Source organism: Penaeus monodon, chromosome 2 (genome assembly GCF_015228065.2).
Source record: "Penaeus monodon isolate SGIC_2016 chromosome 2, NSTDA_Pmon_1, whole genome shotgun sequence".
Taxonomy (NCBI): Eukaryota; Metazoa; Arthropoda; class Malacostraca; order Decapoda; family Penaeidae; genus Penaeus; species Penaeus monodon.
The window spans coordinates 26,582,812-26,595,311 of NC_051387.1; the positions used below are offsets into that span (position 1 = coordinate 26,582,812).

The window sequence follows — 12,500 nt, forward strand, 5'->3', positions numbered from 1 at the left end:
ATAAAAATTTTTAAAAAAAAAAAACATTCTTTTTTTTTTTTAAAGGTTTCCATTTTTTGAGCCCCCGTGTCACGCATGATATTTTAATTGTATTTTCATTTGTGATATCTTGGAGGAATAGTGGAGGGCCCCCCACCTTTTCCCAGGGGAAGTGCGGTTTACCTTTTAGGTAATCATTCTCTCTATTTAGGGGGTTTGGGGCCTTGGCCCCCCCTGGCTAAACAGAAATCGAGGGGGAGTTCCTTCCCCAAAGGAAAACTTCATCGTTCTGGGTTTCATTTACCTAAAATTATTAATCAGCCCCGGTGCTCACCTGGGGTGGGCAGGGCCTCACGCCTCGCATGCGGCGGGTTGGTGGTATTTCACTGTTTTATTTTAACGGGGGTTCTGTTTGAGCGCCGGGGTCACAGCATGATACTTTTGTAGTTTTTTTTGTGATGTTTTGGGTGAGGCGTGGTGGGGTCCCCAGTCCCTTTCCACGGAGGTGCCGGGTGTTCCCTTTTTAGGTAATCTTCTCTCTTTTTTCCCGGGGCTTGGGGACAGCACTGTTTTGGGCTAGCGGGGCCCCCCCAGTGGCTAAAGGAATCGGTGAAGTTCCTTCCCAAAAGGAACTTCATCGACTGGTTGATTTCCTAAAATTTTTAAAATCAGCCGCTGTCACATAACCGCGGCGATGCGTGTGTCATGGATGAACCCACCCTCGCATGCGGCATTATGTGTGCACTTCCCGTTTTACATACATAATAAATAATAATATTATATATATTTTTAAATTATATATATATATTTTATATTCTATTATATAAATTTTTTAAAATTTAAAATTGGAGAGGAAAACCCCGGGTAGAAGCGGGAAATAGGGGGGGGCTTCTTATTTTCAAAACTTTAAAAAAGAAATCGTGGAATTCAAAGTATAAGCAAAAGGGCTTCAAAACAAAAAAACAAAACAATGGTAAACTTAAAGATTGTTAAAGTCTATGCTCCAACCCTGCAGCCACAGTGTAAAAATAGAGAGCTTCTATGAAGATGTTCATTTACCAGCGGGAGAAAAAAACCCTTTTCCAAAAATAATGGGAGTTTTTTATGCAAAATGGTAAAAAAAGTAGGAAAACCGCAATAGGAATCACGGAATAGGTCTGGGAAATGAGGGGGGGAAAAATCAGTTGTTTTGCGGAGGCCGATCATCAAATCATAAAAATTTTCTTCGAAAAAAACTAGGCGGAGGGGATTTGGAAGTCGCCATCTGCATCAAAACGAAATTGACTTCAAAATTTTAAAAAGGGGGCCGATATAGTAAAAAAGGGAAGTTATTAAAAAAGAAAATTTTGGCAGCGACCTAGAATGGTAGAGGCCAAATTAAATTCCCCCTCAAAAAAAAGGGGTTAAACTCTAGAAAACCACAGCCAAATTTAGCAAAACTTGAAGCCCAAGCGAAAAATTTTAACCCTTTAACACCAAAAAACAGATTTTCCTTCTCACGACGAAGATCCAACATTGCCAAACAAAAAAACATTCAATGACATCATAAGGATCTCCCCAGAATAGGCGAAAGAACGTCAAGCAAAGCTCCAGAAAGTTCTGGGTAAAAAACTAAAGGTTATGAAAAACGTAGGTCATGAAAATATCGTAAATCGGGGACAAGATGAATTAGCCGACTAAAAAAGATAAATAAAAAAAAAAGGGAAAGATGTACGGAAATTCAATACTAAATTAAAAAATGAAACATGTATCATTTTACTAGCAGAAAAACGTTAAAAAAAACTCAGTATAGGGAGAAATAAATTTTGTATCAAAAAAAAAACCAGATGGAAAGTAACCATAAAATAAAAAATAAATCATAAAATAGTGGGGGATTTTTACGGGGATCTAACAATCAAGAACACCCTGGATAGAAGCAAATGGGGAATAGGCGCACCTAGTATCAAAACAAAAAAATAAAAGAGCGCTTAAAGGGGCATGAAAAAGGGAAAACCCACCGGGGAAGAGGAATTAGTATAACCTGATAATAATGCAGGAGAATTGCAAAGTGAAACTACCCAAATTTTTTTTAAAAAATGCCTTATCAACGGGAAACCCGAAACCCGGGAAAAAATGCAAAAATTATTTTGTACAAAAAAAAGGGGGACAAAAAGGGATCTAAAGAACTACCGCCAATAAGCCCCTTTTCGCTACTTAAAAATTACACAAAAACATCACAACTCCATCTCTGACCGCGGATTCTAACCACCTAGAGAACAAGCGGCTTTCGCGGGGATTCTAAAACAACAGACCCATCCCCACGCTAAACCCAATAAAGGAAAAATAAACGAATATGGGAAAAACCACTGTGTATGGCTTTCACGTTTACAAAAAGGGCATCGACTCTGTAGGACACCAGCTACTAGAAGCTACCAAAAACAGGAAGAGGGGTATTTTGAAAAATACTGGAAATATTAACAAAGAGGGACAAAACCATCAAGCTCCACTCCGAAACCGACAAAATAAAAAATTAAAAAGGGTTAGACGGGCGATACCCTCTCACCAAAAAATGTTTTTCAGCTTGTCTTGAGGAAAAATTAAAAAGTAGAGTGAAAAGGAAAGGGGACAGAAGGGACGAAATATCTAAAAAATCTAGATTTGCGAGATATTGTTCCTTCAGGAATCTGCAAATGAAATGCAGCAACTATTAATTCTAAATAAGAAGTCTGAAATCGGCTTCGGATGAACAAGAAAAAAAATGACACAACAGTAGAGTTCATTTTGAACAGATACAAACAAGGCGAATGCAGAGGGGGGGACAAGATATATACCCAGGCAAATCTACAGACAAACACATCTAACGAAGAGGAAAAAAAGCGAGCATCATCTAGTGGGGCCTTGGGAGACACAGTAGCATACTAAAAGGGTCTTTGCCTTATGTTTAAAAAGAAAGTCTTTTTCCAAAGTTCCCACCAGTTTTTGACCCCAGATCAGAACGGACTACAAACCCAAAATTTCGGAGAGGAACTAAAAATGCCCAGAGAGGTTGGAAAAACTGATGCGGAATTTGCCTAAGAGATATGAGGGGGCGGGCAGGGAACAGACAAAAATAAAATTACTTCGAATCAAAAAAAAAAAAGTGGGAAGGGGGAGGTATTAAATCGGGACAGGGTAACGATGGACAAAAAATGTAACAGATGGGTAATAGATAAAAAAAGAGACCAGGGCCCGACCAATGCAAGATGGCGCGACGAAATAAAGAAATTTTGGGGCCGGATGGAAAAAAAAAACACAAGACGACAAATTGGGAAAAAATTGGGAAGGCCCCACGTCTGCGTGGACTGACCCAGGCTGATATGGTGTGATTATCTATTTTATATATATATATTTTTATATTATAATAAATTTTTTATATATAAAAATATATATAATATTATTATGCTATGTGTTTGTGTGTTTGTATACATATTAAAAATGTGTAAATATATATATCCTTATCATACAGCATATATATATATATTAAAAATAAATTTTTATATATATTATAATAAAATATATATAATTTATATATATAAAATATATAAATAATTACATTATATATAATATTTTTAAAATATATTATATATTAATATATAATTATTGTGTTTTTGGTTGTGTGTGGTGTGTGTGTGTGTTGTGTGTGTTTTGTGTTGTGTGTGTGTGTGTTGGTGTTGTGTGTGTGTGTGTGTTTATCTCTCTCTCTTCTCTCTCCTCTCTCCTCTCTCTCTATATATATATATATTATTATTATAATATTTAATATTTTAAAATAAGTAGATAGATAGATAGTAATAACAGACAAAGATATAAAATAAAAATATAGATAGATTTTGTGTGCGTGTTGTCTGTCTATCTTCTTTTTATCTATCTATTATCTATCATTCCAACACCCAACCCCACACACACACACACACACACACCCCCACACAACAACCCCCCCCCCCCCCCACCAAAAACACCAAAAACCAAACCACACACCACACACAACAAACACCACCACACACCCCCACACACACACAACACAACACCCCAACACACCAACACACAACAAAAAAATATATATATATATATAATATAATTTATATATTTATATATCATATTTATATTATATTTGTTTTAATTTTTTATATAATAATTTATATATTTATATTATATTTTTTTTTTTCTATCTATTATTATCTATTTTCTATATATATGTGTTGTGTGTGAGTGTGTATGTGTGGTTGTGTGGGGGTGTGTGCATGTGTATGTGGTGATGTGGTGTGTGGGGTATTTTTAATACACTCATATATTTTTATGTAAAAACCCCTATTTCCTATAAAACCACACACAACCCCCACACACACACACACACACCACACACACAATTATATATAATATATTTTATATATTATATATATTATTTTATATATATATAAATTTGTGGGTGTGTGGTGGTGTTTTGGGGGTGGTGGTGGTTTTGTGTGTGGGGTGTTTTGTGTGTGTGTGGTGTGTGTGTGGTTTGTGTGTGTGGGCGTGTGTGTTTGGGGGTGTATATTTATATATCTCATATATATTTATATATAAACCCCCACACACAAAACACACACAACAAAACACACAAAACACACACACACACCACCCCACCCAAAGATATATATATTTATATATATATAATAAAAATATATATAAATAAAATAAAATTAAAATTTCCAAATTTTCGCACAAAATTATTTATATATATATATATATAATATATATATATATTTATATATATATATATATATATATGTGTTTTTGGGTGTGTGTGTGTGTTTTGTGTGGGGTGTGTGTGGTGTGTTGTGTTTGGGTTTGTGTTTGTGTGTGTGTGTGTGTGGGGGGGGGGGTTTGTTTGTTTGGGGGGGTGTGTGTGTGTGTGTGTGTGTGTGTGTGTGGTGTGTGTTTTGTGTGGGTGTGGGTGTATGTGTGCGTGTGTGGTGTGTGGTGTTGGGTGGTTTTGTGGGGGTTTTGGGTGTGGGTTGGGGGTGGGGTTCGTGTGTGTGTGTGTGTGTTTTTTTGCGTACATATACATTATATTTTATATATTATATATATAATTTATATATATAATATATATATATAAATATATGGGGTGGGGGGTGTGTGTTTGTTTATAATATAAAATATATATATATAAAATATTATATATATATATATATTTTAAAAATATATATATAGGTTTCAACACGACACCCCACACACCAACACACCACACACACACACACACACACACACACACCACACATAAAATATATTATTTTTAATATATTATATATATATATATATATATATATATATATAGATATGGGGTGGGTGGGGGGGGGGGGGGGGGGGTGTGTTTGGGGTGTTTTTGTGTGTGTGTTTTGTGTGTGTGTTGGGGTGTGTGTTTTGGGGTGTATGTGTGTGCATAAAAGGGGAGTAATTTCGAAAGTGTAAAAAGTGCGTGTTGGGGGTGTCGGGGTGTATGCGTGTGTGTGTGCCCTGTTGGGGGGTTTGCATGTTTGTGTGTGTGTGCGTGGGTGGGTGGGGTTTTCTGGGGTGTGGACTGGGGTTTTTTTTTGTGTGGTGGTGTGTTTTTTGTGGGTGTGTGTGTGTGTGTGGGGTGTTGTGGGTGTGTGTGTGTGTGTGTGTGTGTGTGTGTGTGGGGTGTGTTTTGTGTGGGGGTGTGTTATCGCATGATCTGCAGTACAATTCTTTTTAGACCCTTTTGCTTTTTCTTATTTTTTAAATAACTTTTGTTTTAAAACCACCTTTGCTTAAACGTAAGCCAAAAGTGGTTTTTATCTAATATCCACCCAGTGAGAAAACCCCCGATGTGAAAGTTTTTAGCAAAAGGGGCCCCAGCAGGGTAAAAATGGGTCTCCCTTTGGGGGAGTCATCACTTAAAAATTTTTAATCCTTCTCTTATTTTTTTCTACTTGATCTGTTAATTTCAATGCAAAGTAGTAAAGTAGCGCAGCCAGGATAAGAAAAAAAAATACTGTGTCGGAAATGAGCTGCCAAATAGGAGTACATCTACCGTGGATCCTACTTTAGTAGCGCAACTACCCAATCTACCGATTGGTTTTAACTCTTTACTCATTGTGTCCTTTTCGCAGTCACAATGAGTGAGCCTTGGTAATATATGTACACATGGCTGATATCTTTCTTTTGGCTTCCTTGCCACCCAGTACGCGAGAATGGTCCCCCGGTGCAACGGCGGACTGCTGGTGATCCTGACGATGGTGGGGACGGCGTTACTAGGCGAGGTGTCAAGCTTGGGCAGGGATGGGCACCCTCGCGTGGACCTCAACGCTCGAAAGAGTACTACAGGCAAGGGCTGAAGGATGGGTGCATCCAGCATCCTCCGCCTCCAAATCCACGTGAGTATATATGCTTGGGAAAAGAAAAATATAAATCGAATGTTGTTGTTATAATACACGAGGAATATTTTTTCTTCTATGAAAGCTAGGACAAAATACCACTGTCTCTCCGCATCCGGCCAAGCCTGAGTCTCACATTTTTACCATTCATTAAATCTCTCTCTTCGCAATGTTCAGTAAGCATTTTCATATGGCGTTTGTTACATACTATATGAAATAACATGGTGTTTTGTTTGACCTTCTTCTAACTTATAGCGTTGCCTCTTTCCTTCTGAGTGACATGCTCCTTTTTCCATGACTATAAAATCTTAGTTATTTCACACATATTCAACATCGCGTACTTTAGTCTACAGTAAGCTGGCGAGGAAGCTTACGTTTGACTACTACATCCACAACTTTGTTTATCCAGGACGTTTCCATGCTTCTATATTAACTGATTTCTATACCTTTCTGCTCCTTTACGACTGTGCCAAGTCGATTAACTTTCTTTTGAAATTGATTTAGATACATAAAAAACAGTATAATCAGGAATAGTTGATCCTAACGAGGCAAAGTACCTTAGTTCACGAGGTGAGACGTGAAAAGGCGTCTTGGACTGTACCGACATTAAAGCTGGTGTATTTTTCCAATTTATGAGCGTTCTTTCACGTTGTCCTCACACCTCCCGACGGCCACTCCTTCACCACGGACCTGATATCGCCTCAGCGAGAAGCCAGCTAGAGAATTCTTACGAAGAAGTACGACGGGTCGTGAAGAGAAGGCGTGCTGGATACGCTTAAGTGTTACATTTTTCTCAAATTTTCTTTCTGTATGGAGCTTCTACCGGTGATTGTATGTGAATATCAATGTAAGAGCGGGTAACCTAGGTAATCACTCTAGAATCTCTAGTTTATTTCATAACTAAAAATAGGAAAGGGCTCTCTTTGCGGTTTGTGTAACCAATGAAAATTCATAAAAAATACCGCTTCGATATTACGAAGTAAATATCTTGTAGAATAGTGATGATACTTATAATGCATACATTTTCAAAAATGCATAAAATCGTAAATCATGCGAACTATAAAGTCATATACATTGTGAATGTAAGGACATACACAATGATTCTGTCCCTCCTGCTGTAACCGCCAGAAGCTACGTAACGTAAACTACAATCGCACAACTGATACAGTTCATCTTGATAGATGTATAACATTTTAAATTCAGTCATCAAAATGACTGCAGTTCCACTGCCTCAGCATCCACTATTCACACCACTGTCATCTGCCACTTGCTACAGCTGCAGGGATCGTGCTGACGCGACCCTACTTGTTGTCGGAGGTGATCCACTATAACGTGCCCATCGACGAGGCTCTCTTCATCCTCACTAACGAGGGCTGCTCCGTCACCGGGCAGGAAAACTGCGACACTAGTAAGTGTGCGGAGGCAGTATATGTTCAGGTTTCAGTGAAGCGGCCTCCCGTGACATAGAAATACCACAGTTCTAAGGCTATAAATAAGGTTTTCTATGCTAGAGTACTTGGAAAGAGGATGTTTGGTCATATTTCTCCAGTAAACTTTACTATTTTGTTAAAAAAGGATGGAATTGAACGGATGTTTAATTTATTGTAAACTTTGATTATATCTTTTCCTGTGCTTACTACATGTTCATCTTTTTCATATCTGTATGGCAGTTCTAATTTAATTTCAAACGATATGTTCCTTATTGGCTTCTTTGGCTTAGCAGTAGGCCTACTAGTTCTACTAAGAGTCGCAGAGCATTTACTAGTCATGGCCTCTCGTGTAAGTTCTGTTACTGATATTTATTACTCTTTCAGGAAATTTTCTGGAATACCTTCGCATAACCGATCGCAACGATTTTGATATCGATGTTTCTTCTCACTCTCTGCTATCCAAATATATCGAGATTATGCCAGGGACCCCCCCCTCCCCCATTAGCGATAATATTAGCCTTAATTGCGAGGGAGGGCATAAAAGGTACACTGGAAATGGCGGACTCAGACACTATATTCGTGGGGGTCCCACGAAAACAAAGAATCCTCCACGTTTGGCGCACGACCAACATGCTGGAACGACCAACGCCAAATCTGTTCGGCGCTCTCTCTTGCCGTGAATACGTGGAGGAATCTTTGTTTTCCCGGGCGGGGGATTCTGTGTATATTATTCATATTTTACCCCGCAATATCCCTGGTACCTTTTATGCCCTCCCCTACTATCGGGACTAAGAATGTGAGAGTTGGGGGTATATATGCATATTTATATATATACGTTAGAGAGTATATCAAAATCGTCGCGACCGGTTATGCGAGGGTATTCCAGAAAATTACACTTTTTCATTAATTTATATGAATATGTAGTGTTCAGACAATAAAATTCTATATTAACGTTATCCCCCAATTTTTCATTTTCTACAAGTTCCATAGTTTCTACATCATTTTCTGTAACATGTATTGGGTAACTTGAGAAAACAGAAAGCTGTCATGAACGGTTGGTGGGATGACTTTATAATTATCAACAGGCAAGAAAAGTCGGGTAACCGAAGACATTCACTGGTCGGTAGTTAATCTCTGGTGTCCCCAACGCCCGATTACCATTTTTTCCCGACATCCACGGTAGTTTTCTCTTCTTTTTAACATCTGTTTCCCTCCTCCCCAATCGTCCTTTCCCCTCGGGCCGGTCGAACCCCAACTCTGCAGTTCTTGACTACGGCCTTCAATTGTTTCCCTCCAAGTAGAAGCAAGTGAGTGTCGAAGGAAAATGTCTTACGATTTTTTTCTTTTACAGCCAAGTTATGCATTGCCAAAAAAATCAAGGATGTTAGTTTGGAACTACAGGAATTATTCGGGTGAGTTTTATGCATTTAAGTGTTTTTCCAATTTTACCAAGTCTGGTATAGCAAAAATCTAATACTGTATGGAACACATGTATTTTATGCTTTTCTTCACCAAGCAGTGTTATCTGCATATGCGTCAATTTCCTCTTTTATCTAAAGCCATATCAATGCTAGTAGAGGGCATCTGTTTCGGATACAGGAGCCATAACTCATTGGCAACAGTGAATAGTGAACCTAGAAGTAAGATTTATATATGTATATATATATATATATATATATATATATATATATGTATATATATATGCACATTTATACATATCTGTGTATATATATATATATGTATATATATATTATATATATATATATATTATATATATATATATTATATGTATGTATGTATGTATGTATGTATATACATATATTATATACTATATATACTATATATATATATATATATATATATATATATATATATATATATATATATAGGAGAGAGAGAGAGAGAGAGAGAGATGAGAGAGAGAGAGAGCGAGAGAGACGCGAGAGAGAGAACACACACACACCACACACACACACCACACACACACACACACACACACACACACACACACACACACACACACACACACACACACACACACACACACACACACACACACATATGGCATGTCATCTAGCAGACGTAGACAGCGGAAACGGTGACCTCAGCCTGCTTCCCCCACATTTCCTATAGCTGCTGTCCCACGTCGTGTTTCCGGTGGACGTTCACGGCTTGTGATACCCACTAGTCAATTTGCTCCCAGAAGTCACCATGAAAAGATCACCACCAGCCTCCAGTCCCCCAGGACTGGTGTAGCAATTCTGACATTACACACACACAAAAAAATGGTAGCCGCCACCACGGGACTGGGGGTCCTGACCCTTAGACTTTAATAGATTTATATGTGGTGATTTGACCGAGTTGGAGGCTATGTTCAGTATATCATAATTTTGGTCTTGGTTAGTCTTTTGCAGCGATTGCTCGCTCACTTATTAGTTCATTGTCTTTTATACGTTTCCTTAAGCCATTTTTAGTATTTTTTAGTACTTATTTTAGATCATAAAGGAGAAAAATCAAAAGATTTTTTTTATTGCTATATATATGCATATTATATATATTTACGACACTAAGAGCATTTCACGCAAGAACAACTACTTAGACGGATTACGGACATATACAGGCATAGACGAAAATACACAGACAAATAAAAACATACAAATGCAAAGACAAATGCACAAAAATACATGCGTATACGAACGGCGGATGATTACATATATTACTCTAATATACACAGAAAAACGAACACGAGACTCGCTAAATGTTCCGAGGACACTTTCTTTAAACGATTTTCGCCGTCGGCTAGTGTAATATAATCCGAGCACGGGTTACATGACCTGGTTTGGTTGATGATGCAGGACTGCCAAGGCACCAGAAAAAAAGAGTCCTGTGTCGCCAGCAGCGGCATGGTAGCTCTTCTTCGCGGTTCTGTCAGCTTTCCGAGGTTACCTCTGTGACCTGGAGGTGGGAACATAGGTCTTTGTCAGCCTATGACGCCTGAGATAACAAGTTTACGCAAGCAGACTGCTACTACAGCGGTTTGGGGACGTTGCCCGAAAATTGCTAAAGGTCAGGTGCGGTCATGGTGTCCATAGCAGTACTTCTCTGTGTCCGAAGCCATGTAGGGGATGACCTGGGCAGAGAGAGGCCAACGAAGGGTATGTTCACTACACTGGCTGGCTAAACACGTGACACCACATTCAGCTCTTACACTAGGGCAGTGTCTCATGTATTCCCTTACTGTGTTGTACTCTTCCTTCCAACCAGCCATAGCCACTGTTTAGAGGTTCTATGCCTTTTACAAACTGGCAACAGCATGGTAGTTACGTCCTTTTAGCTCGTAACACAGACACACAGTCTCAGAAATCCACCCGACCAACGCTTCCACGATACGACCATGTGGGCCTTTTCATTTCTTTTCCCTCCCTTCTTCTCTTATAAATGTCTGTGACAGGAAATGGCAGTGTTCTCACTCTATTCTTCTGACCTCAGGTCACATTTTTCATTCTTCTGACCTTAGATCGCATTACTGTGTGATCATGGTATGTGGTCAACAAACATGAAAATTGTTGATTAATTATTTAGTTAATTTCTCTCGTTATTTGAGATTTTTTTTCACCTAAAACGATTTTAACGCGCTCGTGACTATCGTTATCATATCCTTTTACCTCGTTCCTCCCTTCGCCCCGACCTGACCTCACTTTCTCTTTCCCTTTTGATCGGTTAGGTACATGGAAAGGCCAAGAGATGATCGCTCGTTTTTCCCATAATTTAGTCGTTGTTGTGACACCATGGGATAACCATAGCATCGTTATATTTCTCATTGCTGACACTCTATCGGCACTAGAGCAGAGTTTGTAATGCAATTTTTATATAAATGTACTATTTTGAGTATAGCTTTAGGATCTTCCCCATATCATAGTGCACAGTGATGGCCGATATAACTCGGGGTTGCATATATTGCCTAATAGATCTATGTTCCTACGTTACAATAGTAGGTACAGGTAAAACCATTATTCGGTCGATCGGCAGCTTTCGAGTCGGTGTGACCCACAGTTGCATTCATTCATTAATGTAGGACTGGGGTTCAAGCTAGAATCATTATTCGCTTATTAATCATACCCTTCTCACCCTCTAGAAGTCGCCTGAACTTAGGTAAATCCCAGGGAATGTCACGAACGCCCATCACAGATAGGCAGGGGAGAGCGGGTTATTTATAGATTTTCCCGGCTCATTCAGTTCACTTCATTCATAAGGCATTTTGGATATAGGGAACCCCGTCACTGAAGTCTGACATGCATAACTAGAATTTCAGAACCGTTGCAAATCATTAAATGTTGAAGTTTGTGTAGTAGCTGAAATAATTTTGTATTAATTCCATTGCTAGTTCATCACATTATTGTTCAAATGAACGTTAATCTTCGTGCTTGTCATACATTTCCGCTCTGTGTGACCATCACTCTCATTTTCATTCTCATTCATGCTCATTGTCGCTCAAACACATACATACACACCCACTCATCCATGCAGAACAAAAGACACTGGAACCTTTTCATTAATAGGGTTTGTTGCTGTCATAGTTGTAGGTGTAAAGATATATGATGTATCTCATTTGCCCGTGATTTTGTCAGTCATGACGAGTGACTAGTACATGATGTACAATTTCGTATTTTGTGTACATTTCTTCTCTATGTGA

General features: G+C 38.5%; 1 protein-coding gene across 1 annotated transcript in view; it reads left to right on the plus strand.

The window, feature by feature from the left end:
• The first annotated feature begins 7,659 nt into the window (after positions 1-7,659).
• Positions 7,660-12,500, plus strand: part of LOC119582075 — a 32,458-nt gene continuing 27,617 nt past the window's right edge. The window contains exons 1-2 of the mRNA XM_037930326.1: positions 7,660-7,785; positions 9,159-9,219. The gene's annotated coding sequence lies outside the window, so the exon portion shown is untranslated. The remainder of the gene's footprint in view (positions 7,786-9,158; positions 9,220-12,500) is intronic.